Below are 25,807 nucleotides of genomic sequence, written 5' to 3' on the forward strand. Positions count from 1 at the left end.
GTATACATGTCATAGGTCGCCTCCCTCTCTTTGGTGCGGGCTCCGTCGATGAACCCGCACCTCTTCCGGCACATTACAGCTGATCACTAATCTGATCAGCTGTCATGGGCCTCTAACAGCCACGGTTGGATTCGCGATCCAACCGCAGCTGTTAGCTAGTTAAATGCCGCTGTCAATCTCTGACAGCGGCATTTAACTTGAGCAAACCGGATGTGCGTCCCTGTCACATGATCACGGGGCACTGATGGGTTGGCATGACCCCTATGGTTCTCATTGCCAAACTGCCCGGTGGTTGGTGCTCATAGCAGAGGAGCATTTTTGTTACACAAATGGTAACACAAGCGATCAGAAGATAGCAACTTCTAGTCTCCCATGAAGACTATTGGAGGAGGTAAAAAGTAAAAAAAAAAAATATGTTTAAAAATATAAAAATTTCAAATCACCCCTTTTTGCCCTATTCAAAATAAATACAATTTAAAAAAATAAATACACATATTTGGTATCGCCGTGTTTAGAATCACCCGATCTAACAAAATATAAAAAGAATTAATCCGGTCTGTAAACGGTATAACGGGGAAAAAAGTCAACACGTCAGAATTACGTTTCTTTGGTCTTCGCAACATTGCAATAAAATATAATAACGGGCGATCAAAACATTGTATCTACCCTAAATTGGTATCAATAAAAACGTCAGCTTTGCGCGCAAAAAATAAACTCTCCCCAAACACCAGATCACAAAAAATGGAGAAGCTACGGATCTCGGAAAATGGCGCCATTTTTTTTTACATACTTTAATAATAACCTATACATGTTTGCTATCTAAGAACTCAGAATGACCTGGGAATCATAATGGCAGGTCAGTTTCAGCAATTAATGCATATGGTAAAAAAAAAAAAAATTGTGGAATTGCACTTTTTTTGCAATTTCACCGCATTTGGAATTTTTTTCCTGTTTTCCAGTACAAAATATGGTAAAAGCAATGGTGTAGTTCAAAAGTACAACTCGTCCCACAAAAAACAAGGCCTGACATGGCCATATTGATGGAAAAATCAAAAAAGTTATGGCTCTGGGAAGAAGGGGGGGATAAAAAACAAATGTCAAAAAAAATCCCATAGTCTTTAAAAGGTTAATGCGGTCAGAATGGCAGTAAGAAGTCCTGTGTTTTCTTTTAGTACATAGAGCAGTAGGTAATATACATAAAATAAAAAGGCCTCTTTAAATGTGTATTATAATTATAGAAGGGGGCAGGGTTTTTTGTCTTTTTATTAAATTAATTTCTTGTTAATCTTGAAATATGGATCCATAAAAAACAGTGATAGTAATGATGACATCATAGGGCACGTGACATCATCAACAGTCCATTACATCACTTGCCTTTGCACAGTGATCCCTTTACAGAAATACATTTCCAAGAAAATGTCTCTTGGGCCTCATTCAGACAACCAGGTTTGCGCTTTTGTGTCCAAGAAAAAAATCAGACAGAGCAATTTTCAACCTGGTCCATGTCTCTATTTCTACCATCAATATGGAAATGTTTTTTTCTTTTATGCAAAAAAATGCTAATAACGTACCGGTAATATGATTTTCCTGAAACTTTGGAAGCGCCTGAGAGAATGAGATCTGCCCCTATCACTGGACAAGAAGCCAAAAGCACAAAATATAAAGACCACTCCTACTCCCTCCTTCAGGAGGACCCGGGGTGGGCAAATCCAACCCAGGAGACACTGGGCCAGGGGCCAACCAGGACACAAGCTTTAAAGGGAATGTGTCACCCCCTAGGACTTATCAGACCTCTACTATGGGCATACAGGTGATAGACATGTAAATCTATACTTACCTGTATGGCCCACAGTAGAGGTCTGCTTGCTTTGAAATATCTTTTTATAAAATCCCTATTCTTGGGGTCTGGGTGACGCCAAGAAATTCCTGCCTACCTACTTAATTTAAATATTCCCTCCTTCCCCTGCCATGGCTGCAGAACCCGCGCATGCGCAATGCGCCTATAACGCAAGGCGCGTTCTTTTTTCTCCCTTCCCGGTTTTACACTGCTGGGCTCTAGTGCGCAGGCGCCGGGGAGTCACCGCGACTTACACTCCAGTGACCTCCGGCGTGCTCAACAATAAGGTTTGGTGCCCGCTTCCTCCCGACATCCTGATAGTTAGGAACTATATTGTATATATTTATACACGAGTATATACAACATAGTTCCTAACTATCAGGATGTCGGGAGGAAGCGGGGACCAAACCTTATTGTTCAGCACGCCGGAGGTCGCAGTGACTCCCCGGCGCCTGCGCACTAGAGCCCAGCAGTGTAAAATATGCCAGAGAGAAAAAAATGCTCCTTACGTTATAGGCGCATTGCACATGCGCTGGATCTCCAGACCTAGACTGCACGTCACAGGGCGCGGTGACGTGCGGGAAGGGCAGTGGAGGGGGGGGATATTTAAATTAAGTAGGTAGGAGAAAAACTCCCTTTCTTGCACGAGCCTCTGATCCAACTGAGCGACTTCAGCTGAAGTCTCCTCCAGGCAGGGATGGGGATTCCCCGGCTTCTCTGCTGTGCTGACGTCACTCTCCCATGATGCAGTGCATCAAGGAAAGTGAACGGCAGTCTGCCGGTCTGAGCCCAGGCACTGTGACTGGACTGGATGTGTTCAGTCCAGCGTGCGGCTCTGGGTATGTGCTGACTGTGCTCCATAAGTCAGTGAGCTGGAGGCTTCTCCTGTGCTTCCTCCTTCACATCCTCCTCCTCCTCCTTCCCGTTTCCCTTGCTCACACTATTAAGCGCTGATGCCTGCTGGAGTAGTGATTGTGCCCCTCCCCCATGTCACCACAACATGACAGAGAAACTAAACGCTGAATAAGCTACAAGTATGTGCCAGGAAAGAGGGGCGTTATTTATTTCATATGGTTAGTGTATGTATAATTGTGTAATTGTGTGTATACATGTGTGAAATGGCTGCATATATGTTAATAGTGCATGAGTGTGTATGGTGAGTTTTTGAACTGTATGTAAACATATGCAGTGTATATATGTAAATATATATATATGTGTATGTCTGTGTGTGTATATATATATATATATATATATATATATATATATATATATTAGTACAGACCAAACGTTTGGACACACCTCATTTAAAGATTTTTCTATATTTTCTTGACTATGAAAATTGTACATTCTCACTGAAGGCATCAAAACTATGAATTAACACATGTGGAATTATATACTTAACAAAAAAGTGTGAAACAACTGAAAATATGTCTTATATTCTAGGTTGTTCAAAGTAGCCACCTTTTGCTTTGATGACTTCTTTGCACACTCTTGGCATTCTCTTGATGAGCTTCAAGAGGTAGTCACCGGAAATGGTTTTCCAACAATCTTGAAGGCTTTCCCAGAGATGCTTAGCACTAGTGTTGAGCAAAAATGTTCTGTTCCGAGTATGCTCGGGCCGAGCTACGAGTATTTACAGCTGCTTGGTGATATGGTTGAATCGCTCCCGTGTGCATGATTTGCAACTGTTTGACAGCCTTATTACATGTGAGGAATGTGTAAGAAATAGACATTCCTCCCATGTGTTAAAACTGTCAAACAGTCGCAAATCATGCAGACGGGAGCGATTCAAACATATCACCGAGCAGCTGTAAATACTCGGAGCTCAGCCCGAGCATACTCGGCGAAAGGGTTAATAGAACATACTCGCTCAACACTACTTGGCACTTGTTGGCCCTTTTGCCTTCACTCTGCGGTCCAGCTCACCCCAAACCATCTGGATTGGGTGGAGACAAACAGTAGAGCCCGAGTGAAGCCAAGGTTAAAGCCAGCAGGGCAACCAGTATGGCCTGAGACAGGCCAAGACCAAAGCGACAGGTCCCGAGACAACCAATAGGACCCGAGAAAGGTCAAGGCCAAAGCTAGCAGGGCTCGAGACAACCAGTAGGGCCTGAGACAGGCCAATGTCAAAGTTAGCAGGGCCCGAGACAAGCCAAGGCCAAAGCCAGCAGGGCCTGAGACAACCAGTAGGGCCCGAGACAAGCCAAGATCAAAGCCAGCAGGGCCCGAGGCAACCAGTAGGGCCCGACTGAGGCCGAGGCCAAAACCAGCAGGACCGGAAACGACCAGTAGAGCCCGAGAGAAGCCGAGGCCAAAACATGCTGGGCCTGAGAGAGGCCGAGGCCAAAACCAGCAGGACCGGAAACGACCAGTAGAGCCCGAGAGAAGCCGAGGCCAAAACATGCTGGGCCTGAGAGAGGCCGAGGCCAAAACCAGCAGCGCCTGAGGCAACCAGTAGGGTCTGAGAGAGGCCGAGGCCAAAACCACAGGGCCTGAGATGGCCAGCAGCACCCGAGAGAGGCCGAGGCCAAAACTAGCAGAACTCGAGTGAGGCCTAGGCCAAAATCAGCAGGGCCCGAGACGACCAGTAGGGCCGAGAGAGGACGAGGCCAAAATAGCTGTAAACGTCATACTGAGAGAGGCCGAGGCCAAAGCCAGCAGGGCCTGAGATGACTAGTAGTGCCAGAGAGAGGCTGAGGCCAAAACCAGCAGGGCCCGAGAAGACCAGTAGGGCCTGACACAGGAAAAGCCAAATCCAGCAGGGATCGACACATGCCAAGGCCAAAACCAGCAGGACCCGAGACAAAAACCAAGGAAAAAACCAGCAGGGCCCAAGATGAGCAGTAGGGCCCAAGAGAGGCCGAGGCCAAGACCAGCAGGGCCCGTGATGCCAGTAGGGCCCGAGACAAGCCAAGGCAACAGCAATCAGGGCCCGAGACAACCAGAAAGGTCCGATAAAGGCCAAGGCCAACAACAGCAGGGTCCGAGATGACCACTAGGGCATGATAGGCGGAGGCCAAAACCAGCAGGGCTCGAGATGACCAGTAGGGCCTGAGAGAGGCCGAGAACAAAACCAGCATGGCCCAAGATGACCCGTAGGACCAAAGAGAGGTCGAGGTCAAAATCAGAAAGGCCCAAGACGACCAGTAGGGCCCGAGACGGGCAAGGCCAAATCCTGCAGAGCCCGAGACAACCAGTAGGACCCGAGACAAACCAAAGCAACAGCCAGCAGGGCCCGAGACAACCAGTAGGGCCCAAGAAAGGTCAAAGCCAGCAGGGCCTAAAACAATCTGCAGGGCCCGAGACAAGCCAAAGCCAGCAAGGCTCGAGACAAACAGTATGGCCCGTGAGAGGCCAAAGCCAGCAGAGCCCGAGGCAACCAGTAGGGCCCGAGACAAGCCAAGGCTAAAGCCAGCAGGGCCCGAGACAACCAGTAAGGACCAAGAAAAGCCAAAGCCAGCAGGGCCCGAGACAACCAGTAGGGCCCAAAACAGGCCAAAGCCAGCAGTGCCCGAGACAACCAGTAGGGCCCGAAACAGGCCAATGCCAAAGCCAGCATGGCCCAAGATAACCAATAGGGCCCGAGACAGGCCAAGGCCAAATCCAACAGCGCCTGAGATAACAAGTAGGGCCCGAGACAGGCCAAGGCCGAAGCCAGCAGAGCCCGAGACAACCAGTAGGACCCGAGACAAACCAAGGAAACAGCCAGCAGGGCCCGAGACAACCAGTAGGGCCCAAGAAAGGCCAAAGCCAGCAGAGCCTGAGACAACAAGTAGGGCCCAAGACAGGCCACGGCCAAAGCCAGCAGGGCCTGAAACAATCTGCAGGGCCTGAGACAAGCCAAGGCCAAAGCCAGCAGGGCTCGAGACAACCAGTACGACCCGAGAAAGGCCAAAGCCAGCAGAGCCTGAGACAACAAGTAGGGCCCAAGACAGGCCACGGCCAAAGCCAGCAGGGCCCAAGACAAGCCAAGATTAAAGCCAGCAGGGCCTGAGACAACCAGTAGGTCCCGAGACAGGCCAAGGTCAAAGCCAGTAGGGCCACAGACAGGCCAAGGCTAAAGCCAGCAGGGCTAGAGACAACCAGTGATGCCCGAGACAGGCCAACGCCAAAGCTAGCAGGGCCCGAGACAACCAGTAAGGCCGAAGACAAGCCAAAGCTAAAGCCAGCAGGGCCCGAGACAACCAGTAGGGCCCAAGAAAAGCCAAAGCCAGCAAGCCCTACACAACCAGTAAGACCCCAGACAGGCCAAGGTCAAAGCCAGCAGGGCCCGAGATGACCAGTAGGGCCCGAGACTGGCAAGGCCAAAGCCAGCAGAGCCCGAGACAACCAGTAGGACCCTAGACAAACCAAGGCAACAGCCAGCAGGGCTCGAGACAACCACTAGGGCCCAAGAAAGGCCAAATCCAGCAGGGTCCGAGGTAGGCCAATGCTAAAGCCAGCTGGGCCTGAGACAACCAGTAGGGCCCAAGACAGGCTACGACCACCGCCAGCAGGGCCTGAAACAATCTGCAGGGCCTGAGACAAGCCAAGGCCAAAGCCAGCAGGGCTCGAGACAACCAGTACGGCCCGAGAAAGGCCAAAGCCAGCAAGCCCTAGACAACCAGTAAGACCCGAGACAGGCCAAGGTCAAAGCCAGCAGGGCCCGAGACAAACAGAACGGCCTGAGAAAGGCCTAAGCCAGAAGGGCCTGAGACAACCAGTAGGGCCCGAGACAGGCCAAGGCCAAAGACAGCATGGCCCGAAAAAACACGTACAGCCCGAGACAGGCCAAAACTAGCAGGGCCCGAGACATCCAGTAGGGCCCGAGCCAAGCCAAGGCAACAGCTAGCAGAGCCCGAGACAACCAGAAGGGCCCGAAAAAGGCCAAGGCCAACAACAGCAGGGCCCGAGACGACCAGTAGGGCCCGAGAGAGGCCGAGGCCAAAGCCAGGAGGGCTCGAGATGACCACTAACACCTGAGAGAGGCGGAGGCCAGAGCCAGCAAGGCCCTAGACGACCAGTAGGGCCCGAGACAGGCAAGGACAACACCAGCAGGGTCTGAGACAGGCCAAAGCCAGGAGGGCATGAGTCAGGCCAATGCCAGCAGAGCCCGAGACAACCAGTAGGACCCGAGACAATCCAAGGCAACAGCCAGCAGGGCCCGAGACAACCAGTAGGGCCCAAGAAAGGCCAAAGCCAGCAGGGTCCGAGGTAGGCCAATGATAAAGCCAGCAGGACCCGAGACAACCAGTAGGGCCCAAGACAGGCCACGTCCACAGCCAGCAGTGCCTGAGACAAGCCAAGGTTAAAGCCAGCAGAGCCTGAGACATCCAGTGGGGCCCGAGACAGGCTAACACCAAAGCCAGCAAGGCCCGAGACAAACCAAGGGTAAAGCTAGCAGAGCCCGAGACAACCAGTAGGGCCCAAGAAAAGCCAAGGCCAAAGCCAGGAGGACCCATTACAACCAGTAGGGCCCGAAACAGGCCAATGCCAAAGCCAGCAGCGCCCGAGACAACCAGTAGGGCCCGAGACAGGCCAAGCCCAAAGCCAACAGCGCCCGAGGCAACCAGTATTGCCCGAGACAGGCCAAGGCTAAAGACAGCAGGGCCTGAGACAACCAGTAGGGCCCAAGAAAGGCCAAAGCCAGCAGAGCCCGAGACAACCAGCAGAGCCCGAGACAGGCCACGGCCAAAGCCAGTAGGGCCCGAGACAAGCCAGGGTTAAAGCCAGCAGGGACCGAGACAACCAGTAGGGCACGAGACAAGCCAAGGCCGAAGCCAGCAGGGCCAGAGACAACCAGTAGGGCTCGAGACAGGCTAAGGCCAAGGACAGCAGGGCCTGAGACAGGCCAAGGCTAAAGCCAGCAGGGCTAGAGACAACCAGTGATGCCCGAGACAGGCCAAGGCTAAAGCCAGCAGGGCCCGAGACAACCAGTAGGGCCTAAGGAAAGCCAAAGCCAGCAAGGCCCTAGACAACCTGTAAGGCCCGAGATAAACAGTACTGCCCGAGAAATACCAAAGCCAGCAGGGCCTGAGACAACCTTTAGGGCCCGAGACAGGCCAAGGCAAAAGCCAGCATGGCCCGAGAAAACACGCATGGCCCGACAAAACACGTACGGCCCGAGAAAGACCAAAGCCAGCAGGGCCTGATACAACCAGTAGGGCCCGAGACAGTCCAAAATCAGCAGGGCCTGGGAGATCCAGGAGGGCCGAAGACAATCCAAGGCAACAGCCAGCAGGGCCCGAGACGACCAGTAGGGCCCGAGACAAACCAAGGCAACAGCCAGCAGGGCCCGAGACAACCAGTAGGGCCCAAGAAAGGCCAAATCCAGCAGGTTCCAAGGTAGGCCAATGATAAAGCCAGCAGGACCCGAGACAACCAGTAGGGCCCAAGACAGGCCACGTCCACAGCCAGCAGTGCCTGAGACAAGCCAAGGTTAAAGCCAGCAGAGCCTGAGACATCCAGTGGGGCCCGAGACAGGCTAACACCAAAGCCAGCAAGGCCCGAGACAAACCAAGGGTAAAGCTAGCAGAGCCCGAGACAACCAGTAGGGCCCAAGAAAAGCCAAGGCCAAAGCCAGGAGGACCCATTACAACCAGTAGGGCCCGAAACAGGCCAATGCCAAAGCCAGCAGCGCCCGAGACAACCAGTAGGGCCCGAGACAGGCCAAGCCCAAAGCCAACAGCGCCCGAGGCAACCAGTATTGCCCGAGACAGGCCAAGGCTAAAGACAGCAGGGCCTGAGACAACCAGTAGGGCCCGAGACAGGCCAAGGTCAAAGCCAGCAGGGCCCGAGAAAACCAGTATGGCCCGAGAAAGGCCAAAGCCAGCAGAGCCTGAGACAACCAGCAGGGCCCAAGACAGGCCACGGCCAAAGCCAGCAGGGCCCGAGATAGCCAAGGTTAAAGCCAGCAGAGCCTGAGACATCCAGTGGGGCCCGAGACAGGCCAAGGCTAAAGCCAGTAGGGCCCGAGACAGGCCAAGGCCAAAGCCAGCAGGGCCCAACACAACCAATAGGGCCCAAAACAGGCCAAGGCCAAAGCCAACAGCGCCCAAGGCAACCAGTAGGGCCCGAGAAAAGCCAAGGCTAAAGCCAGCAGAGCTTGAGACAACTAGTAGGGGCCGAGACGGTCTCCGGCCAAAGCCAGCAGGGCCCGAGACAAGCCAAGGTTAAAGCCAGCAGGACCTGAGACAATCATTAGGGCCCAAGACAAGCCAAGGCCAAAGCCAATAGGGCCCGAGACAGGCCAAGGTCAAAGCCAGCAGGGCCTCAGACAGTCCAAGGCCAGCATGGCCCGAAAAAACACATACGGTCCGAGAAAGACGAAAGCCAGCAGGGCCTTAGACAACCAGTAGGGCCCGAGACATGCCAAGGTCAAAGCCAGCAGGGCCTGAGACAACAAGTAGGGCCCGAGACAAGACAAGCATAAAACAATCAGGGCCCGAGACAACCAGTAAGGCCCGAGACAGGCCACGGCCAAAGCCAGCAGGGTCCGATACAAGCCAAGGTTAAAGCCAGCTGGGCCTGAGACAACCAGTAGGGCCCAAGACAAGCCAAGGCGAAAGCGAGCAGGGCCCGAGACAGGCCAAGGTCAAAGCCAGTAGGGCCACAGAGAGGCCAAAGCCTGCAGGGCCAGAGACAACTAGTGATGCCTGAGAAAGGCCAACGGAAAAGCCAGCAGGGCCCGAGACCATAGGGCCGGAGACAAGCCAAGGGTAAAGCCAGCAGGGCCCGAGACAACCAGTAGGGCCCAAGAAAAGCCAAAGCCAGCAGGGCCCGAGACAAACCAGTATGGCCCGAGACAGGCCAAGCCCAAAGCCAACAGTGCCCGAGACGACCAGTAAGGGCCTAAACAGGCCAAGGTCAAAGCTTGCAGGGACCGAAACAACCAGTAGTGTCTGAGACACAACAAAGCCAAAGCCAGCAGGGCTCGAGACAACCAGTAAGGCCCAAGACAGGACAAGGCCAACAGGGCCCGACACAACCAGTAGGGCCTGAGACACGGCAGGGCCAAAGCCAGCAGGGGTCAAAACAACCAGTAGGGCGTGAGACAAGCAAAGGCCAAAGCCAGCAGCGCCTGAGACTACCAGTAGGGCCAGAGACAGGCCAAGGCCAAAGCCAGGAGGGCCCGAGACTGGCCAAGGCCAAAGCCAGCAGAGACCGAGAAAACCAGTAGGACCCGAGACAAACCAAGGCATCAGCCAGCAGGCCCCAGACAACCAGTAGGGCCCAAGAAAGGCCAAAGCCAGCATGGCCCGAGGTAGGCCAATGCTAAAGCCAGCAGGACCCGAGACAACCAGTAGGGCCTTAGACAGACCAACGGTAAAGTCAGCAAGGCCCCAGACAACCAGTAAGACCCGAGACAGGCCAAGGTCAAAGCCAGCAGGGCCTGAAACAATCTGTAGGGCCCAAGACAAGCCAAGGCAAAAGCCAGCAGGGCCCGAGATTAGCCAAGGTTAAAGCCAGCAGAGCCTGAGACATCCAGTGGGGCCCGAGACAAGCCAAGACTAAAGCCAGCAGGGCCCGAGACAACCAGTAGGGCCCAAGAAATGCCAAGGCCAAAGCTAGCAGTGCCCGAGACAACCAGTAGGGCCCGAGACAGGCCAAGGCCAAAGCCAGCAGGGCCCGAGATAAGCCAAGGTTTAAGCCAGCAGAGCCTGATACATCCAGTGGGGCCCGAAACAAGCCAAGACTAAAGCAAGCAGGGCTCGAGACAACCAGTAGGGCCCGAGACAGGCCAAAGCCAACAGGGCCCAAGGCAACCAATAGGGCCCGAGACAGGCCAAGGCCAAAGCCAACAGCGCCTGAGATAGCCAGAAGGGCCTGAGACAGGCCAATGCCAAAGCACATAGCGTCCGAGACAAACTGTAGGGCCCGGAACAGGCCAAGGTCAAAGCTAGCAGGGACCCAAACAACCAGTAAGGCCCGAGACAGGACAAGGCCAACAGGGCCCAAGACAACCTGTAGGGTCCGAGACAGGGCGCGGCCAAAACCAGCAGGGCCCAAGACAACCAGTAGGGCCCGAGACAGGGCAAGGCCAAAGCCAGCAGGGCCCAAAACAACCAGTAGGGCGTGAGACAAGCAAAGCCCAAAGCCAGCAGCGCCCGAGACTACCAGTAGGGCCCAAGACAGGCCAAGGCCAAAGCCAGGAGGGCCCGAGACTCACCAAGGCCAAAGCCAGCAGAGCCCGAGACAACCAATAGGGCCCGAGACAAGCCAAGGCTAAAGCCAGCATGGCCCGAGACAACCAGTAGGGCCCAAGAAAGGCCAAAGCCAGCAGAGCCCAAGACAACCAGTAGGACCCAAGACAGGCCACTGTCAAAGCCAGCAGGGCCCGAGATAAGCCAAGTTTTAAGCCAGCAGAGCCTGATACATCCAGTGGGGCCCGAGACAAGCCAAGGCTAAAGCCAGCATGGCCCGAGACAACCAGTAGGGCCCAAGAAAGGCTAAGGCCAAAGCCAGCAGAGCCCGACACAACCAGTAGGACCTAAGACAGGCCACGGCCAAAGCCACCATGGCCCGAGACAAGCCAAGGTTGAAGCCAGCAGTGCACGAGACAGACAAAGGTCATGACCAGTAGGGCCACAGAGAGGCCAAGGCCAAAGCCAGGAGGGCCTATGACAGGCCAAGGCCAAAGCCAGCAGGGCCACAGACAACCAGTGTTGACCAAGATAGGCCAACGCCAAAGCCAGCAGGGCCTAAGACAACCAATAGGGGCGGGAGACAAGTCAAGGGTAATGGCAGCAGGGCCCGAGACAACTAGTAGGGCCCAAGAAAAGCCAATGCCAAAGCCAACAGCGCCTTAGACAACCAGTAGAGCCCGAGTCAGTCCAAGGTCATAGCCGACAGCGCCCAAGACAATCAGTGGGGCCCGAGACAGGGCAAGGCCAAAGCCAGCAGGGCCCAAAACAACCAGTAGGGCCCGAGACAGGCCAGACAAAGCCAGCAGGTCCCAAGACAAACACTAGGGCTCGAAACAGTTGAAGGCCAAAACCAGTATGGACCGAGACAACCAGTAGGGGCACAGACAGGCGAAGGCCAAAGCCAGCAGGGCCCGAGCTAGGCCAATGCTAAAGCCAGCAGGACCCGATACAACCAGTAGGGCCCGAGACTGGCCAAGGATAAAGCCAGCAAGGCCCTAGACAACCAGTCAGACCCGAGACAGGCCAAAATCAAAGCCATCAGGGCTTGAAACAATCTGTAGGGCCCAAGACTAGCCTAGACCAAAGCCAGCAAGGCTTGAGGCAACCAGTCTGGCCCGAGAAATGCCAAAGCCAGCAGGGCCTGAAACAACCAGTAGGGCCCGAGACAGGCCAGGGCCAAAGCCAGAATGGCCCGAGACAAGCCAAGGTCAATGCCAGCAGGGACCGAAACAACCAGTAGGGCCCAAGACAACCAGTAGGGCCCTAGACAAGCCAAGTCCAAAGCCAGCAGGTCCCCAGACAATCAGTAGGGTTTGAGACAAGCTAAAGCCAACAGTCCCCGAGACAAACAATATGGCCCGAGACAGGCCAAGGCTAAAGCCAGCAGTGCCCGAGACAAGTATTAGGACCTGAGACAGGCCAAGTCCAATGCCAGCAGATCACGAGACTGGCTAAAGCTAAAGCCAGCAGGGCCCGCGACAACCAGTAGGACCAGAGACAAGCCAAGGCCACAGTCAGCAGGGCTCGAGACAACCAGTAGGGCCCGAAACAACCAGTAGGGCCCGAGACAGGCCAAAGTCAGCAGGGCCCGCGACAACCAGTAGGACCCGAGACAAGCCAAGGCCAAAGCCAGAAGTGCCCGAGACAACCAGTAGGGCCTGAGACAAGCCAAGGTTAAATCCAGCAGGGTCCGAGACAACCAGTAGGACCCAAGACAAGCCAAATCCAATGCAAGAAGGGCCCGAGACAACCAGTAGGGCTCGAGACAAGCCAAGTCCAAAGCCAACAGGGCCCGAGACAACCATTAGGGTGCAAGACAAGCCATGCCAAAAGCCATCAGGGCCCGTGACAACCAGTAGGGCCCGAGACAGAAGAAGGCCAAAGCTAGCAGGGCCCAAGAAAATCAGTAGGGCCCGAGACAGCCAAAGGCAAAAGTGCCCGACACAGGCCAAGGCCAAAGCCAGCAGGGCCCGGGACAGACCAAGGCCAAAGTCTGCTTGACACGAGACATGCCAAGGCCAAAGCTAGCAGGGCCCGGGACAAGCCAAAGCCCATGCCAGCAAGGCCCAAAACAACTGACACAGGCCAAGGCTAAAGACAGCAGGACCCGAGACAACCAGTAGCGCCCGACACAGGCCAAAGCCAGCAGGGCACAAGACAGGCCAAGACCAAAGCCAACAGAGCCCAAGGCAAACAGTAGGACCCGAAACAACCAGTGGGGCCCAAAACAGGCCTAGGCCAAAGGCCCGACACAACCGGTAGGGTCTGAAACAGGCGAAGGCCAAAGTCAACAGGGCCCAAGAAAAGCCAAGGTCAAAGCCAGCTGGACCCAAGATAACCAGTAGGGCCCGAGAAAAGCCAAGGTCAAAGCCAGCTGGACCCAAGACAACCAGTAGGGCCCGAGAAAAGCCAAGGTCAAATCCAGCTGGACCCAAGACAACCAGTAGGGCCCGAGACAAGCCAAGACCAAAACCAGAAGGGCCCGAGACAACCAGTAGGGCCCGAGACAAGCCACGGTCAAAGCCAGCAGGGTCCGAGACAACCAGTAGGACCCGAGACAAGCCAAAGCCAATGCCAGAAGGGCCTGAGCCAACCGGTAGGGCTCGAAACAAGCCAAGGCCAAAGCCAGCAGGGCCCGAGGCAACCAGTAGGGTGCGAGACAAGCCATGCCAAAATCCAGTAAGGCCCAAGCCAAGCCATGGTCAATGTCAGTAGGGCCCTAGACAACCAGTAGGGCCTGAGACAAGTCAAGGCCAAAGCCAGCAGGGCCCGAGACAACTTGTAGGGCCCGAAACAGGCAAAGGTCAAAACCATTAGGGCCATAGTCAGGCCAAAGTCAGCAGGGCCTGAGACAGGCCAAGGCCAAAGCCAGCAGCGCCTGAGACTACCAGTGGGTCCTGAGACAAGCCAAGGCCAAAGCCAGCAGGGCCGGAGACAACCAGTTGGGCTGGAGACAGGCCAAGGCCAAAGCAAGTGGGGCAGGTGAGAACTAGTAGAGCCCGAGACAATCCGAGGCTAAAGTCAGTTGGGCCAAAGACAGGCCAACGTTAAAGCCAGCAGAGCCCGAGACAAACAGTTGGGCCAAAGTCAGGACAAGGTCTTGAGACAAGCCAAGGTCAAAACTAGCAGGGCCCAAGACAACCAGCAGTGCCTTAGACAAGGCCAGAGCCAGTAGGGCCCCGAGACAAGCTAAGACCAAAGGCAGCAGGGCCAGAGACAACCAGTAGGAACCGAGACAGGCCAAGGCCAAAGCAAGCAGGACCGATACAACCAGTAGGGTAAGAGAATATCCAATACCAAAACCAGCCGGGCCCGAGAGAACCAGTAAGACCTGAGAGAAGCCAAGGCCAAAGCCAACATGGCCCGAGACAACCAGTAGGGCCCGAGATAGGCCAAGGCCATAGCCTGCAGGGCCCGAGACAACCAGTAGCACCTAAGACATGCCAAAGCTAGAGTCAGCAGGGCCCAAGACAACCAGTTGGGCCAGAGTCAGGCCAAGGCCACAGCCAACAGGGCCCGAGACAATCAGTAGGGCCAAAAACAGGACAAGTCCAAAGGCCCGAGACAACCAGAAGGGCCTGAGATAGGCCATGGGAAAAGCCAGCAGGGCCCGTGACAGGCCAAGGCCAAAGCTAGCAGGGCATGTTTCAGGCCAAGGCCCAAGCCAGCAGGGCATGAGACAACCTGTAGGGCCCAAGACAAGCCAAGGCCAAAGCCATAAGGGCACGAGATAGGCCAAGGGCAAAGCCAGCATGCCCCGAGACTACCAGTAGGACCTGAGACAATCCGAAGGCACAGCTAGAGGGGCCTGAGACAACCAGTAGGGTCAGAAACAGGCCAAGGACCAGTAAGGCCCGAGAAAGGCCAAGGCGAAAGCCAGCAGGGCGCGAGACAACCAGTAGGGCCCTAGAAAAGCCAAGGTCAAAGCCAACAAGGCCTGTGATGACCATTGTTGCCCGAGACACGACAAGTCCAATGCCAGAAGGGCACAAGACAGGCCAAGATCAAAGCCAGCAGGGCCCGAGACAACCAGTAGGGCCAAAAACAAGGCCGAGGCCAAAGACCGAGACAACCAGAACTGCCCAAGGCAGGCCATGGGAAAAGCCAGCAGGGCCCGAGACAACCAGTAGGGCCCGAAACAGCCAAAGCCAGAAGGGCCCGAAACAGGCGAAGGCCAAAGCCAGCAGGGCCCGAGGCAACCAGTAGGGCCCGAGAAAAGCCAAGGTCAAAGCCAGCTGGAACCAATACATCCAGTAGGGCCCGAGACAAGCCAAGGCCAAAGCCAGAAGGGCTCGAGACAACGAGTAGGGCCTGAGACAAGCCAAGGTCAAAGCCAGCAGGGTCCGAGACAACTAGTAGGACCCGAGACAAGCCAAGGCCAAAGCCAGCTGGGCCCGAGACAACAAGAAGGGCCCGAGAAAAGCCAAGGCCAAAGCCAGTAGGGCCCAATGCAACCAGTAGGGTGCGAGACAAGCCATGCCAAAATCCAGCAGGGCCCGTGACAACCAGTAGGGCCCAAGATAGAAGAAGGCCAAAGCCAGCAGAGTCCGAGACAACCAGTAGAGCCCGAGACAGGCCAAGGCCAAAGCAAGCAGGGCCCGAGACAACCAATAAGGAACGAGACAGGACAAGGCAAAAGTCAGCAAAGCCCGAGACAACCAGTACGGCTCGAGAGAGGTCTAGGCCAAGCCAGCAAGGCCCGAGACAACCAGTAGGGTCCGAGACTGTCTAGTCAAAGCCAGCTAGGCCCAAGACAACCAGGAGGGCCCTAGACAAGCCAAGGCCAAAGCCTACAGTGCCCGAGACAACCAATAGGGCCCGAGACAGGCCAAGGCTAAAGCCAGCAGGGCCCAAGACAAGTAGTAGGGCTTGAGATAGGCCAAGGTCAATGCCAACAGGGCAGGAGACTGGCTAAAGCTAAAGCCGGCAGGGCCCGCGACAGCCAGTAGGACCCGAAACAAGCCAAGGCCACTGTCAGGAAGGCCCGAGACAACCAGTAGGGCCCTAAACAGGCCAAGGCCAAAGCTAGCAGGGCCTGAGACAACCAGTAGGACCCGAGACAAGCCAAGGCCAAAGCCAGAAGGGTCCGAGACTACCAGTATGGCCTGAGACTAGCCAAGGTTAAAGCCAGCAGGGTCCGAGACAACCAGTAGGACCCAAGACAAGCCGAAGCCAATGCCAGAAGGGCCCGAGACAACCAGTAGGGCTCGAGATAAGCCAAGGCCAAAAGCCAGCAGGACCCAAGACAAAAAGTAGGACCCGAGAAAAGCCAAAGCCAGCAGGACAGGGACATCCAGTAGGGCCCGAGACAAGCCAAGGTCAAAGTCAGCAGGGCCCGAGACAACTAGTAGGTCCCGAGACAAGCCAAGGTTAATGCCAGTAGGGCCACAGACAGGCCAAAGCCAGCAGGGCCTCTGACAACCAATGGGTCCCAAAACAGGCCAAAACCAGCAGGGACCGATGCAACCAGTAGGGCCTGAGGCAGGCCAAGATCAAAGTCAGTATGGCCACAGACAGGCCAAGGCCAAATCCAGCAGAGTACGAGACAAGCCAAGGCTAAAGCCAGCAGGGCTCGAGACAGCCAGTAGGACCCAAGAAAGGCCAAGTCCAAAGCCAGCGGGGCCCGAGCCAACCGGTAGGGCTCGAGACAAGCCAAGGCCAAAGCCAGCAGCTCCCGAGACAACAAGTAGGGCCCGAGAAAAGCCAAGGCCAAAGCCAGCAGGACAGGGACATCCAGTAAGGCCCGAGACACGTCAAGGTCAAAGTTAGCAGTGCCTGAGACAACTAGTAGGTCCGGAGACAAGCCAAGGTCAATGCCAGTAGGGCCACAGACAGGCCAAAGCCAGCAGGGCCTCGAGACACCCAATGGGGCCCAAAACAGGCCAAAGCTAGCAGGGCCTGATGAGACCAGTAGGGCACGAGACAGGCCAAGGTCAAAGTCAGTATGGCCACAGACAGGCCAAGGCCAAAGCCAGCAGGGTTCGAGACAAGCCAAGGCTAAAGCCAGCAGGGCCCGAGACAACCAATAGGGCTTGAGACATGCCAAGGGCAGAGCCAGCAGGACCCGAGACAACAAGTAGGGCCCAATAAAAGCCAAGGCCAAAGCCAGAAGGGCCCGAGACAACCAGTAGGACCTGAGACAAGCCAAGGTTAAAGCCAGTAGAGCCCGAGACAACCAATAGGACCAGAGACGAGCCAAGGCCAATGCCAGAAGAGCCCGAGACAACCAGTAGGGCCTGAGACAAGCCAAAGCCAAATCTAGCAGGGCCCGAGACAGGCCAAAGCCAGGAGGGCCCGAGACAATCAGTTGGGCCCAAGAAAATCCAACGTCTAAGCCAGCAGGGCTCAAGACAACTAGTAGGGCCTGAGACAAACCAAGGCCAAAATCAGCAGGGCCCGAGACAACCAGAAGGGCCCGAGACAGGTCTAGTCCAAGCCAGCAAGGCCCAAGACAACCAGTAGGGCCGTAGACAAGCCAAGGCCAAAGCCAGCAGGGCCCCAGACAATCAGTAGCGCTTGAGACAAGCCAAAGCCAACAGTGCCCGAGACAACCAATAGGGCCCGATACAGGCCAAGGCTAAAGACAACAGTGCCTGAGACAAGTAGTAGGGCCTGAGACCAGGCTAAGACTAATGCCAGTAGGGCACGAGACTGGCTAAAGCTAAAGCCAGCAGGGCCCGCCATAACCAGTAGGACCCGAGACAAGCCAAGGCCACAGTCAACAGGGCACGAGACAACCAGTAGGGCCCAAAACAGGCCAAGGCCAAAGGCCCGAAACAACCAGTAGGGCCCGAGACAGGCCAAGGCCAAAGCCAGCAGGGCCCGAGACAGCCAGTAGCACCTGAGACAGGCCAAAGCTAGAGTCAGCAGGGCCCAAGACAACCAGTTGGGCCAGAATCAGGCCAAGGCCAAAGCCAGAAGGGCCTGAGACAAGCCAAGATCAAAGCCAGCAGGTCCTGAGACAACCAGTAGGGCCAGACACAAGCCAAGGTCAAAGCCAGCCGGGCCAGAGACTTCATGTACTGCCTGAGACAAGCCAACGTCAAATCAGCAGGGCCCAAGAGAAGCCAAGGCAAGAGCCAGTAGGGCCCGAGTCATGCCAAGACCAAAGGCAGCAGGGCCAGAGACAACCAGTAGGACCCGAGACAAGCCAAGGCCACAGGCAGTAGGGCACGAGACAGCCCAAGGCCAAAGCCAACAGGGCCCGAGACAATCAGTAGGGCCATAAACAGGACAAGTCCAAAGGCCCGAGACAACCAGAAGGGCCTGAGATAGGCCATGGGAAAAGCCAGCAGGGCCCATGACAGGCCAAGGCCAAAGCTAGCAGGGCATGTTTCAGGCGAAGGCCAAAGCCAGCAGGGCATGAGACAACCAGTAGGGCCCAAGACAAGCCAGGGCCAAAGCCAGAAGAGCACGAGATAGGCCAAGGGCAAAGCCAGCATGGCCCGAGACTACCAGTAGGACCTGAGACAATCCGAAGCCACAGCTAGCGGGGCCTGAGACAACCAGTAGGGCCAAAAACAGGCCAAGGTAAAAATGGCCTACTCAACCAGTAAGGCCCGAGAAAGGCCAAGGCGAAAGACAGCAGGGCGCGAGACAACCATTAGGGCCCTAGACAAGCCAAGGTCAAAGCGAGCAGGGCCTGTGATGACCATTGTTGCCCGAGACACAACAAGTCCAATGCCAGAAGGGCACAAGACAGGCCATGATCAAAGCCAGCAGGGCCCGAGACAACCAGTAGGGCCAAAAACAAGGCCGAGGCCAAAGACCCGAGACAATCAGAACTGCCCAAGGCTGGCCATGGGAAAAGCCAGCAGGGCCCGAGACAACCAGTAGGGCCCGAGACAGCCAAAGCCAGAAGGGCCCGAAACAGGTGAAGGCCAAAGCCAGCAGGGCCCGAGGCAACCAGTAGGGCCCGAGAAAAGCCAAGGTCAAAGCCAGCTGGAACCAATACATCCAGTAGGGCCCGAGACAAGCCAAGGCCAAAGCCAGAAGGGCTCGAGAAAACGAGTAGGGCCTGAGACAAGCCAAGGTCAAAGCCAGCAGGGTCCGAGACAACTAGTAGGACCCGAGACAAGCCAAGGCCAAAGCCAGCCGGGCCCGAGACAACAAGTAGGGCCTGAGAAAAGCCAAGGCCAAAGCCAGTAGGGCCCAATGCAACCAGTAGGGTGCGAGACAAGCCATGCCAAAATCCAGCAGGGCCCGTGACAACCAGTAGGGCCCAAGATAGAAGAAGGCCAAAGCCAGCAGAGTCTGAGACAACCAGTAGAGCCCGAGACAGGCCAAGGCCAAAGCCAGCAGGGCCCGAGACAACCAGTAAGGCCCGAGACAGGACAAGGCAAAAGTCAGCAAAGCCCGAGACCACCAGTACGGCTCGAGAGAGGTCTAGGCCAAGCCAGCAAGGCCCGAGACAACCAGTAGGGTCCGAGACAGGTCTAGTCTAAGCCAGCTAGGCCCAAGACAACCAGGAGGGCCCTAGACAAGCCAAGGCCAAAGCCTACAGTGCCCGAGACAACCAATAGTGCCCGAGACAGGCCAAGGCTAAAGCCAGCAGGGCCCAAGACAAGTAGTAGGGCTTGAGATAGGCCAAGGTCAATGCCAGCAGGGCAGGAGACTGGCTAAAGCCGGCAGGGCCCGCGACAACCAGTAGGACCCGAAACAAGCCAAGGCCACAGTCAGGAGGGCCCGAGACAACCAGTAGGGCCCGAGACAAGCCAAGGCCAAAGCCAGAAGGGCCCGAGACAACCAGTAGGGCCTGAGACTAGCCAAGGTTAAAGCCAGCAGGGTCCGAGACAACCAGTAGGACCCAAGACAAGCCGAAGCCAATGCCAGAAGGGCCCGAGACAACCGGTAGGGCTCGAGTTAAGACAAGGCCAAAGCCAGCAGGACCCAAGACAAAAAGTAGGACCCAAGAAAAGCCAAGGCCAAAGCCAGCAGGAAAGGAACATCCAGTAGGGCCCGAGACAAGCCAAGGTCAAAGTAAGCAGGGCCCGAGACAACTAGTAGGTCCCGAGACAAGCCAAGGTTAATGCCAGTAGGGCCACAGACAGGCCAAAGCCAGCAGGGCCTCTGACAACCAATGGGTCCCAAAACAGGCCAAAACCAGCAGGGCCCGATGCAACCAGTAGGGCCTGAGGCAGGCCAAGATCAAAGTCAGTATGGCCACAGACAGGCCAAGGCCAAAGCCAGCAGAGTACGAGACAAGCCAAGGCTAAAGCCAGCAGGGCCCGAGACAGCCAGTAGGACCCAAGAAAGACCAAGTCCAAAGCCAGCGGGGCCCGAGACAACCGGTAGGGCTCGAGACAAGCCAAGGCCAAAGCCAGCAGGTCCCGAGACAACAAGTAGGGCCCGAGAAAAGCCAAGGCCAAAACCAGCTGGACAGGGACATCCAGTAAGGCCCGAGACATGTCAAGGTCAAAGTCAGCAGTGCCTGAGACAACTAGTAGGTCCCGAGACAAGACAAGGTCAATGCCAGTAGGGCCACAGACAGGCCAAAGCCAGCAGGGCCTCGAGACAACCAATGGGGCCCAAAACAGGTCAAAGCTAGCAGGGCCCGATGAGACCAGTAGGGCACGAGACAGGCCAAGGTCAAAGTCAGTATGGCCACAGACAGGCCAAGGCCAAAGCCAGCAGGGTCCGAGATAAGCCAAGGCTAAAGCCAGCAGGGCCCGAGACAACCAATAGGGCTTGAGACATGCCAAGGCCAGAGCCAGCAGGACTCGAGACAACAAGTAGGGCCCAATAAAAGCTAAGGCCAAAGCCATAAGGGCCCAAGACAACCAGTAGGACCTGAGACAAGCCAAGGTTAAAGCCAGTAGAGCCAGAGACAACCAATAGGACCCGAGATGAGCCAAGGCCAATGCCAGAAGAGCCCAAGACAACCAGTAGGGCCTGAGACAAGCCAAAGCCAAATCTAGCAGGGCCCGAGACAGGCCAAAGCCAGGAGGGCCCGAGACAATCAGTTGGGCCCAAGAAAATCCAACGTCTAAGCCAGCAGGGCTCAAGACAACTAGTAGGGCCTGAGACAAACCAAGGCCAAAGTCAGCAGGGCCCGAGACAACCAGTAGGGCCCGAGACAGGTCTAGTCCAAGCCAGCAAGGCCCAAGACAACCAGTAGGGCCGCAGACAAGCCAAGGCCAATGCCAGCAGGGCCCCAGACAATCAGTAGCGCTTGAGACAAGCCAAAGCCAACAGTGCCCGAGACAACCAATAGGGCCCGATACAGGCCAAGGCTAAAGCCAACAGTGCCTGAGACAAGTAGTAGGGCCTGAGACAGGCTAAGACTAATGCCAGCAGGGCACGAGACTGGCTAAAGCTAAAGCCAGAAGGGCCCGCGACAACCAGTAGGACCCGAGACAAGCCAAGGCCACAGTCAACAGGGCTCGAGACAACCAGTAGGGCCCAAAACAGGCCAAGGCCAAAGGCCCGAAACAACCAGTAGGGCCCGAGACAGGCCAAGGCCAAAGCCAGCAGGGCCCGAGACAGCCAGTAGGGCTTGAGACAAGCCAAGGCCAAAGGCAGCAGGACCTGAGACAACAAGTAGGGCCCAAGAGAAGCCAAGGCCAAAGCCAGCAGGGCCCGAGACAACCAGTATGGTGCAACGCAAGCCATGCCAAAAGCCAGCAGGGCCCATGACAACCAGTAGGGCCCGAAACAGAAGAAGGCCAAAACTAGCAGGGCCCAAGAAAACCAGTAGGACCCGAGACAGCCAAAGCAAGAAGGGCCCGACACAGGCCAAGGCCAAAGCCAGCAGGGCCCGGGACAGACCAAGGCCAAAGTCTGTAGGGCCTGAGACAGGCCAAAGCTAGCAGGGCCCGGGACAAGCCAAAGCCAATGCCAGCAAGGCCCAAAACAACCGACACAGGCCAAGGCTAAAGACAGCAGGGCCCGAGACAACCAGTAGGGCCCGAGACAGGCCAAAGCCAGCAGGGCCCGAGACAAAAAGTAGGGCCCAAGAAAGGCCAAGGCCAAAGCCATCGGAGCCCGAGCCAACCGGTAGGGCTTGAAACAAGCCAAGGCCAAAGCCAGCAGGTCCCGAGACTACAAGTAGGGCCCGAGAAAAGCCAAAGCCAGCAGGGCCCGAGGCAACCAGTAGGGTGCGTGACAAGCCATGCCAAAATCCAGCAGGGCCCGTGACAACCAGTAGGGCCCGAGACAGAAAAAGGCCAAAGCAAGCAGGGCCCAAGAAAAACAGTAGGGCCCGAGACAGGCCAAGGCCAAAGCCAGCAGGGTCCGAGACAACCAGTAGAACCCGAGACAGGCCAAGGCCAAAGCTAGCAAGGCCCGAGACAACCAGTAAAGCCCGAGACAGAACAAGGCAAAAGTCAGCAAAGCCCGAGATAACCAGTAGGGCTCGAGACAGGTCTATGCCAAGCCAACAAAGCCTGAGACAACCAGTAGGGCCCTAGACAAGCCAAGGCTAAAGCCAGCAGGGCCCCAGGCAATCAGTAGCGCTTTAGACAAGCCAAAGCCAACAGTGCCTGAGACAACCAGTAAGGCCCGAGACAGAACAAGGCAAAAGTCAGGAAAGCCCGAGACAACAAGTAGGGCTTGAGACAGGTCTAGGCCTAGACCGCAAGGCCCGAGACAACCAGTAGGGCCTGAGACAGGTCTAGTCCAAGCCAGCAAGGCCCAAGACAACAAGTAAGGCCCGCGACAGGCCAAGACCAAAGCCAGAAGGGCCCCAGACAATCAGTAGGGCTTGAGACAGGCCAAAGCCTACAGTGCCCAAGACAACCAATAGGGCCCGAGACACGCCAAGGCTTAAGCCAGCATGCCCAAGACAAGTAGTAGGGCCTGAGACAGGCCAAAGCCAGCAGGGCACAACACAGGCCAATACCAAAGCCATCACAGCCCAAGACAACCAATAGGACCTGAAACAACCAGTGGGGCCCAAAAAAGACCTAGGCCAAAGGCCCGAGTGGACCGATAGGGCCCGAAACAGGCGAAGGTCAAAGCCAACTGGGCCTAAGACAACCAGTAGGGCCCGAGAAAAGCCAAGGTCAAAGCCAGCTGGACCCAAGACAACCAGTAGGGCCCGAGAAAAGCCAAGGTCAAAGCCAGCTGGACACAAGACAACCAATAGGGCCCGAGAAAAGCCAAGGTCAAAGCCAGCTGGACCCAAGACAACCAGTAGGGCCCGAGACAAGCCAAGACCAAAGCCAGAAGGACCCGAGACAACCAGTAGGGCCTGAGACAAGCCACGGTCAAAGCCAGCAGTGTACGAGACAACCAGTAGGACCCGAGACAAGCCAAAGCCAATGCCAGAAGGGCCCGAGCCAACCGGTAGGGCCCGAGAAAAGCCAAGGCCAAAGCTAGAAGGGCCCGAGACAACCAGTAGGGCCTGAGACAAGCCAAGGTTAATGCCAGCAGGGTCCGAGACAACCAGTAGGACCCGAGACAAGCCAATGCCAGACGGGCCCGAGACAACCAGTAGGGCTCGAGACAAGCCAAGGCCAAAGCCAGCAGGACCCGTCACAACAAGTAGGGCCCGATAAAAGCCAAGGCCAAAGCCAGAAGGAAATGAGACAACCAGTAGGGCCTGAGACAAGCCAAGGTTAAAGCCATTAGGGCCCGAGACTACCAGTAGGACCCGAGACAAGCCAAGCCTAAAAGCCAGAAGGGCCCAAGACAACCAGTAGGGCCTGAGACAAGCCAAAGCCAAATGTAGCAGGGCCCGAGACAGGCCAAAGCCAGGAGGGCCAGAGACAACCAGTTGGGCCAAAGAAAATCCAAGGTCTAAGCCAGAAGGACTCAAGACAACTAGTAGGGCCTGGGACAAGCCAAGGCCAAAGTCAGCAGGGCCCGAAACAACCAGTAGGGTCTGAGACAAGCCATAGCTATCAGGGCCCAAGACAACCAGTAGGGCCCGAGACAGGTCTAGTTCAAGGCAGCAAGGCCCAAGACAACCAGTAGGGCCCTAGACAAGCCAAGGACAAAGCCAGCAGGGCCCCAGATAATCAGTAGTGCTTGAGAAGCCAACAGTGCCCGAGACAACCAATAGGGCCCAAGACAGGCCAAGGCTAAAGCGAACAGTGCCTGAGACAAGTAGTAGGGCCTGAGACAGTCCAAGACTAATGCCAGCAGGGCACGAGACTGGCTAAAGCCAGCAGGGCCTGCGACAACCAGTAGGACCCTAGACAAGCCAAGGCCACAGTCAAGAGGGCTCGAGACAGCCAGTAGGGCCCAAAGCAGGCCAAAGGCCGAAACAAACAATAGGGCCTGAGACAGGCCAAGGCCAAAGCCATCAGGGCCTGAGACAACAAGTAGGGCTTGAGACAAGCCAAGGCCAAAGCCAGCAGGGCCTGAGACAAGTAGGGCCCGAGAAAAGCCAAGGCCAAAGCCAGCAGGGCCCGAGACAACCAGTATGGCGCAAGACAAGTCATGCCAAAAGCCAGCAGGGCGCATGACAACCAGTAGGGCCCGAGACAGAAGAAGGCCAAAACTAGCAGGGCCCAAGAAAACCAGTAGGACCCGAGACAGCCAAAGCCAGAAGGGCCCGACACAGGCCAAGGCCAAAGCCAGCAGGGCCCGGGACAGAACAAGACCGAAGTCTGCAGGGCCCGAGACAGGCCAAGGCCAAAGCTAGCAGGGCCCGGGACAAGCCAAAGCCAATGCCAGCAAGGCCCAAAACAACCGACACAGGCCAAGGCTAAAGACAGCAGGGCCCGAGACAACCAGTAGGGCCCGAGACAGGCCAAAGCCAGCAGGGCACGAGACAGGCCAAGACCAAAGCCAACAGAGCCCAAGACAACCAGTAGGACCCGAGACAAGCCAAAGCCAATGCCAGAAGGGCCCAAGCCAACCAGTAGGGCTCGAGACAAGCCAAGGCCAAAGCCAGCAAGGCCCAAGACAACCAGTAGGGCCCGAGACATGCCAAGGCCAAAGTCAGAAGGGCCCCAGACAATCAGTGGGGCTTGAAACAAGCCAAAGCCTACAGTGCCCGAGACAACCAATAGGGTCCGAGACAGGCTAAGGCTTAAGCCAGCAGTGCCGGAGATAAGTAGTAGGGCCTGATACAGGCCAAAGCCAGCAGGGCACAAGACAGGCCAAGACCAAAGCCAACAGGGCCAAACACAACCAATAGGACCCGAAATAACCAGTGGGGCCCAAAACAGGCCTAGGCCAAAGGCCCGAGACAACCTTTAGGGCCCGAAACAGGCGAAGGCCAAAGCCAGCACGGCCCGAGGCAACCAGTAGGGCCCGAGAAAAGCCAAGGTCAAAGCCAGCTGGACCCAAGACAACCAGTAGGGCCAGAGACAAGCCAAGGCCAAAGCCAGAAGGGCCCGAGACAATTAGTAGGGCCTGAGACAAGCCAAGGTCAAAGCCAGCAGAGTCCGAGACAACTAGCAGGACCCGAGACACGCCAAAGCCAATGCCAGAAGGGCCCGAGCCAACCGGTAGGGCCCGAGACAAGCCGAGGCCAAAGCCAGCTGGGTCTGAGACAACCAGTAGGGTGTGAGACAGGCCAAGTACAAAGCCAGCAGAGTCCGAGACAACCAGTATAGCCCGAGACATGCCAAGGCCAAAGCCAGCAGGGCCCGAGAAAACCAGTAAGGCCTGAGACAGAACAGCTCAAAAGTCAGCAAAGCCTGAGACAACCAGTAGGGCTCGAGACCGGTCTAGGCCAAGCCAGCAAGGCCCGAGTCAACTAGTAGGGTGTGAGACAGGTCTAATCTAAGCCAGCAAGACCCGAGACAACCAGTAGGGCCCTAGACAAGCCAAGGCCAAAGCCAGCAGGGCCCCAAACAATCAGTAGGGTTTGAAACAAGCCAAAGCCTACAGTGCCCGTGACAACCAATAGGGCCCGACACAGGCCAAGGCTAAAGCCAGCAGGGCCCGAGAC

The sequence above is a fragment of the Phyllobates terribilis genome, unplaced genomic scaffold (genome assembly GCF_046119375.1).
Source record: "Phyllobates terribilis strain yellow unplaced genomic scaffold, ASM4611937v1 Scaffold_11__3_contigs__length_659146591, whole genome shotgun sequence".
In the NCBI taxonomy this organism is placed as follows: domain Eukaryota; kingdom Metazoa; phylum Chordata; class Amphibia; order Anura; family Dendrobatidae; genus Phyllobates; species Phyllobates terribilis.